At 47.5% G+C, this 6351-nt stretch overlaps 1 protein-coding gene across 1 annotated transcript in view; it reads left to right on the top strand.

Moving 5' to 3' along the window:
- Window positions 1-1167: 1167 nt before the first annotated feature.
- best2 (bestrophin 2) overlaps window positions 1168-6351 on the top strand; it is a 41730-nt gene continuing 36546 nt past the window's right edge. Inside the window, exon 1 of the mRNA XM_072491002.1 lies at window positions 1168-1242. The gene's annotated coding sequence lies outside the window, so the exon portion shown is untranslated. The remainder of the gene's footprint in view (window positions 1243-6351) is intronic.

Genomic DNA, 6351 nt, shown 5'->3' with positions numbered 1-6351 from the left:
GGAAATCTGCCGTCCTTACCCAGTCTGGCCTCCATGTGACTCCAGACCCACAGCAATGTGGTTGAGTTTTAACTGCCCCCTCCAGGGCAATTATGGAAGGGCAATAAATGCTGGCACAGCCAGCGACACTCATGGCCCTTGAACGATTAAAAAAAGTCACCCCAGGCCAGAATTGAACCCGGGCCATGGGCCATACAGGTAAAAGATACATCCACAGTATTTTGCTGTTATTACAAACACACCTTCCTTGATCATCAAATCCTGGAGTCAGACGTGAAGCCAGAGGTTCGAGCAGGGATGTTATCGCGACACAAGATGTTGCTTCAGAACCTACCTCCCTTTAAAACATCTCCACTGACCCTGTGTCCATGGCATTTGACACTCCCACCACCGCCCTCCGCTCCTGGGCAGGAATAACCAGTTGGCTAGCCGGGAATCTGAGAAGATAATGAATGTTTCCCTTTCGGGATAATTTCCTGTTCAGGTTAGTAGATTTCGCTTCTGGGGAGGGAAGAGGGGTCTAATTAAGGATATAAGCTTCATCCTGAACTGACATTACGCCCCCCCCCCCCCCCCCCCCCCCACACACACACACAAAGATAACCTACACACACAAAGATAATTACACTAACAGACAGAAAATAGAGCTGGAAAACAGGTTGACAGTATGAGGGCAAGGTTAAAGTCCTGGACATCGTATAAGTGATCAAGAAATAGGTTTGGAAATAAATTTATGAACAAAATGTGCAAGGACAGGCTTTTTAATCTGCTTAGAAATGAAGTTGACCTCCCCTTCCCCCTGGGTATAAATTGAGATGGAGGAACACAAGGAGGTGGAAGAATCTGAGATCTGCTAATTCAATCACGGTCTATTATTAAGAAGGAGCAAGAACAGTGATTATTACCGAGAGGAGAGAAGCTGGTGGTGGCTGTGACATGGGGTTGGATATTAAACCCAATAAGATGGGGTTTTTTGGTAGTTGGGGGTGGGGGGGGTGGTCTGTACTTTCTGCATCTCTTCCCGTGGCAAAATCAAAGTTGGCTCAAAGTTGGAGAAGTTGCAGTTCACCGACCCGGGGAGGGGTTGAGGGCGGAGCAGAGGGTTGTCCCTTTCCAGAATCGAATAACTGCACCGACTTGGTTGAAGCAGCTACTCGCCTTGTGATGGGCTGGGTGGAAGGTAGCCGGAGACACAGAGTTTTATTCAGCCCGGGTCCTCCAGCAAAAGCCACTTTTGTGACGGTAGGAAAACGATTTCATTTTTCGTGAACTTTGCAAAAGGCGATGATCATGTTCGTCATTTGCCACCGACCTTAATGGGACTGCCATACCTTCTAGGTTTGGCATTTCTGATGACCCTGTCCCCATGTGTCTGTGTGTGTGTACGCATATATTCAGCCCTCAGCTTACCTTATTTCATTCCTGGACCCGGTGAGAATCAGCAGGCTGATGGACTATAGGAGGCATCACAGCCAGCTAATTGGACTGTTTTATTTTAGGGGGCGAGGTTGCTTGATGCCAATATGTGTGTGAGCTTCCTACCAAAGCGGGGGCTGGCAGCAGATGCGGTCTGCATGTTTAGACTGGCACCAATTAGAACAATCTGACCTAACCCAGCCTGGGCATTGGATAACAGCACATTGCACTGGCTTGAAACCTTTAACGTGGTAAAATATACTTGGCAACCACCCCACCGTGCCAAACATTCACTCCCTCCACCACCAGCGCACAGTGGCAGCTCTGTGTACCATCTACAAGATGCACTGTAGCCACTCATCAAGACTCCGTCCACAGCACCATCCAAACCCAGGACCTCTACCATCTAGAAGGACAAGGGCAGCAGATACCTGGGAACCCCACTACCTGGAGGTGCCCCTCCAAGTCACTCACCACCCTGACTTGGAAATATATTGTCCGTTCATTCACTGTCGCTGGGGCAAAATCCTGGAACTCGCTCCCCAACAGCACAGTGGGTGTACCTACACCACATGGACCGCAGCAGTTCAAGAAGGCAGCTCACCACCACCTTCTCAAGGGGCAATTAAGTATGAGGAGTAAGGGTGTTGGCCAAAGAAGTAAGTATTAGGTGGTATCTTTAAGAAATAGCAGAGAGTTAGAGAGGTTTGGGTTGTGAATTTCAGGTTTAGATGCTTGATGGCATGGGTGCCAATGACGGGGCCAAGGAATTGGGGGTATTAATTTGGGGCATTAGTTGGGGTATTAAGTGGAGGTATGGGGTACTAATTAGGGGTATTAATTGTTGGTAGGGGGAATTAATTGGGAGTATTAATTGTTGGTAGGGTATATTAATTGGGGGTATTAATTGTTGGTAGAGGGTATTAATTTGGGGTAGGGGGCATTAATTGTTGGTAGGGGGTATAAGTTGGGGGTAGGGGGCATTAATTGGGGGCATTCATTGTTGGTAGGGGGCATTAATTGTTGGTAGGGGGTATTAATTGGGGGTAGGGGGCATTAATTGTTGGTAGGGGGTATTAATTGGGGGTAGGGGGCATTAATTGGGGGCATTAATTAGGGGTAGAGGGTATTAATTGGGTGTATTAATTATGGGTAGGGGTATTAATTGGGGGTATTAATTGGGGGTGGGGGTATTAATTGGGGGTAGGAGGATTAATTTGGGGTATTGGGGGCAGACAGAAGACAAGAATTGGAGAAAACTACAGCGACAAGGTGATGGAAGGATTTAAACGCAAACCTTTTAATAAAAAGTTGAGGAGTTGGTTTGGGAACAAACCTGGTGTTATGTTGATTTTAGTACTCTGGATGGTCACTGAGCCATCGGGAGAGTCCGAATTGTATTATATATAACCTTGCTGCAACCTAACAGTCTGCGGTACAACATCTACCACCAAATCTGATGGGGGTTTGTCCAAGGGACATTAAGACGAAGTTTCTTGAAGTAATATTAATTTGGTTTTGGAGATTAAGGATTGAAGAGACTGCATCTTCTGTGAAATCCAGAGTTGACGGTCCAGATTGTGGAATGTCTCTGGATGGGTTGCAGAGTGAGTGTGGTATAAAGTGACAGCTAAAACCCGACGTAAGACATTTTCCAACGACGTTTGTGTGAATGCCTTCGTCCGTTCTGTAATCGTTCATTCGGTTTGAATTTCGCCCTTACATTGTTGCTGCACAGGTTACAGACTCGGGTGGCCTCACACCTAAGCGCTTGTGTGTGCCTGGGAGCAGGATGGGATCGTCTTAACTCTGGTGCGATATGGCCAATTTCAGGGCAGCTGCTGGTTCTGTATTCTGTTCCGAAATTCATCGCTGCTGACTTCAATGCAAACCAAAATTGGGAGTGATGTGCAACGGGCAGGGGCCAATTCCATACCGCCCGGTTTACACAATTAGTCAGAGACGAGATTATTCCCTTGTTTCACATCAACAATGTCATTATCTGGGTCCTTGAGGAGCACCAAGAGAAGATTGGTGATATTTACACTGACTGGGCTTCAGTAAACTGATTATCGAAGTCTGCTGTTTAATAAGCTGTAACTATTACTCATAGAAATTAAATTAGATCTGCTGCACTGCAGAAGTATAACATTTTTAGTGGCCTAACTCTTTTTAAGGCGCTATTTTCAAAGGCTAGAATATCAGGACCAACTGCAACTCTGAAGAACTGCCATTCTAGCGACGCCAATTTATTTTAAGGGAGTTTGATTTTCCAAGAATACAACACGATCCAGACTCTTGGAATACTGTGAGCAGTTTTGGGCCCGTATCTAAGGAAGGATGTGCTGGCCTTGGAGAGGGTCCAGAGGAGGTTCACAAGAATGATCCCTGGAATGAAGAGCTTGTCATATGAGGAGCAGTTGAGGATTCTGGGTCTGTACTCGATGGAGTTTAGAAGGATGAGGGGGATCTTATTGAAACTTACAGAACTCAGAGAGGCCTGGATAGAGTGAACGTGGAGAGGATGTTTCCACCAGTAGGAGAAACTAGAATCCAAAGGCACAGCCTCAGACTGAAGGGACGATCCTTTTAAACAGAGATGAAGAGGAATTTCTTCAGCCAGAGGGTGGTGAATCTGTGGAACTCATTGCTGCAGAAGGCTATGGAGGCCAAATCACTGAGTGTCTTTAAGACAGAGATCATAATAATAATCTTTATTGTCACAAGTAGGCTCACACCAACACTGCAATGAAGTTACTGTGAAAATCCCCCAGTCGCCATATTCCGGCGCCTGTTTGAGTACACAGAGGGAGAATTCAGAATGTCCAATTCACCTAACAAGCACGTCTTTCGTGACTTGTGGGAGGAAACCGGAGCACCCGGAGGAAACCCACGCAGACACGGGGAGAACGTGCAGACTCCGCACGGACAGTGACCCAAGTCAGGAATCAAACCTGGGACCCTGGAGCTGTGAAACAACAGTGCTACCCACTGTGCTACCGTAGTTCTTGACTAATAAGGGTATCAGCTTTATGGGGCGAAGGCAGGAGAATGGGGATGAGAAACATTTCAACCATGATTGGATGATGGAGCAGACTCGATGGGCTGAATGGCCTAATTCTCCTCCTATGTCTTATGGTCTTATGGCCTTAGGAATACAGCAGACATGGGCAGCATGGTGGCCTACTGGTTAGCACAGCTGCCTCACGGCGCTGAGGTCCCAGGTTCGATCCCGGCTCTGGGTCACTGTCCGTGTGGAGTTTGCACATTCTCCCCGTGTTTGCGTGTGTTTCGCCCCCACAACCCAAAGATGTGCAGAGTAGGTGGATTGGCCGCGCTAAATTGCCCCTTAATTGAAAAAAATAATTGTGTAATCTAAATTTTAAAATAAAATTTAAAATTAAAAAAAAGGAATACAGCAGACATATGGGGCAGGAGTCTCCGTCCCGCCGCACCCGTGTTCTGGTGGGGCGCGCCCCCGCCGGCAGCGGGATCCTCCGTCCTGGCAGCCCGCCAATGGGGTCCCATTGTGGGCACCCCCACGCCGTTGGGAAATCCACGGGCATGGATGTGTTGCTAGCGAAGCGGAGGATCCCGCCGGCGGAGAATCCAGCCCAACCACTTCCTTGTTTGAGCTGGTCCAGCTTCCAAGAACATTTCGCACAGCCTGTAACAGGGGCCTGAGATTCTCCTGTTGTGTTTAGGGAAAGCACTTTCCATTGCACAAAGCAGTGGGCTTGGCCTCCTGAATAAGCTGGTGCCAGGGTACCAACTGGTCATTGCCCCTGAGGAAGCAGTGGCAAACTGCCCCATGTGGTGTATGCACACCCATAGCAAGGGAGTTTAATTAATCTCCTTCCTGGTCAATAGACCCCCCTATGGGTGCAAAGGCAATTCAGGGTCAGTCTGGCAGATGGAATTCAATGTTGCCAAGTGTGAGGCTATCCATTTTGGGAGGAATAACAGCAGAATGGATTATTATTTAAAGGGTAAGATGTTAAAACATGCTGCTGTGCAGAGGGACCTGGGTGTGCTGGTGCACGAGTCGCAAAAAGTTGGTGTGCAGGTGCAACAGGTGATTAAGAAGGCTAATCGAGTTTTGTCTTTCATTGCTAGAGGGATGGAGTTCAAGACTAGTGAGGTTATGCTGCAATTGTATAGGGTGTTGGTGAGGCCGCATCTGGAGTATTGTGTTCAGTTTTGGTCTCCTTACCTGAGAAAGGACATATTGGCACTGGAGGGAGTGCAGAGGAGATTCACTAGGTTGATCCCAGAGTTGAGGGGATTAGATTATGACGAGAGGTTGAGTAGACTGGGACTGTACTCATTGGAGTTCAGAAGGATGCGGGGGGATCTTATTGAGACATATAAAATTATGAAGGGAATAGATAGGATAGATGAGGGCAGGTTGTTTCCACTGGTCGGGTGAAAGCAGAACTAGGGGGCATAGCCTCAAAATAAGGGGAAGTAGATTTAGGACCGAGTGTAGGAGGAACTTCTTCACCCAAAGGGTTGTGAATCTCTGGAATTCCTTGCCCAGTGAAGCAGTTGAGGCTCCTTCTTTAAACGTTTTTAAGAAAAAGATATATGCCTTTCTAAAGAATAAAGGGATTCTGGGATATGGTGTAAGGGCCGGAGAGTGGAGCTGAGTCCACAAAGATCAGCCATGATCTCATTAAATGGCGGAGCAGGCTCGAGGGGCCAGATGGCCTACTCCTGTTCCTAGTTCTTATGTTATGTTCTTATGTCTGGAGGCTATCTTGGCATCCTAGAGTGGTTACAGCACAGAATGACGCCATTCAGCCCATTGTGGCCATGCCAACCCTCTGCAAGCACCTTTGCCATTTCCTCCTGAAAGTGTTGTTCCCTTAGATAATGATCCAATTCCTCTTTGAAAATCACAATAGAATCCGCCTCTAGCGCACTCTCAAGCAG

The sequence above is a fragment of the Scyliorhinus torazame genome, chromosome 27, assembly GCF_047496885.1.
Source record: "Scyliorhinus torazame isolate Kashiwa2021f chromosome 27, sScyTor2.1, whole genome shotgun sequence".
NCBI classification, from domain to species: Eukaryota; Metazoa; Chordata; class Chondrichthyes; order Carcharhiniformes; family Scyliorhinidae; genus Scyliorhinus; species Scyliorhinus torazame.
The sequence above is the reverse complement of the archived record's forward strand: the minus strand, read 5'-3'. Positions and strand labels throughout refer to the sequence as shown.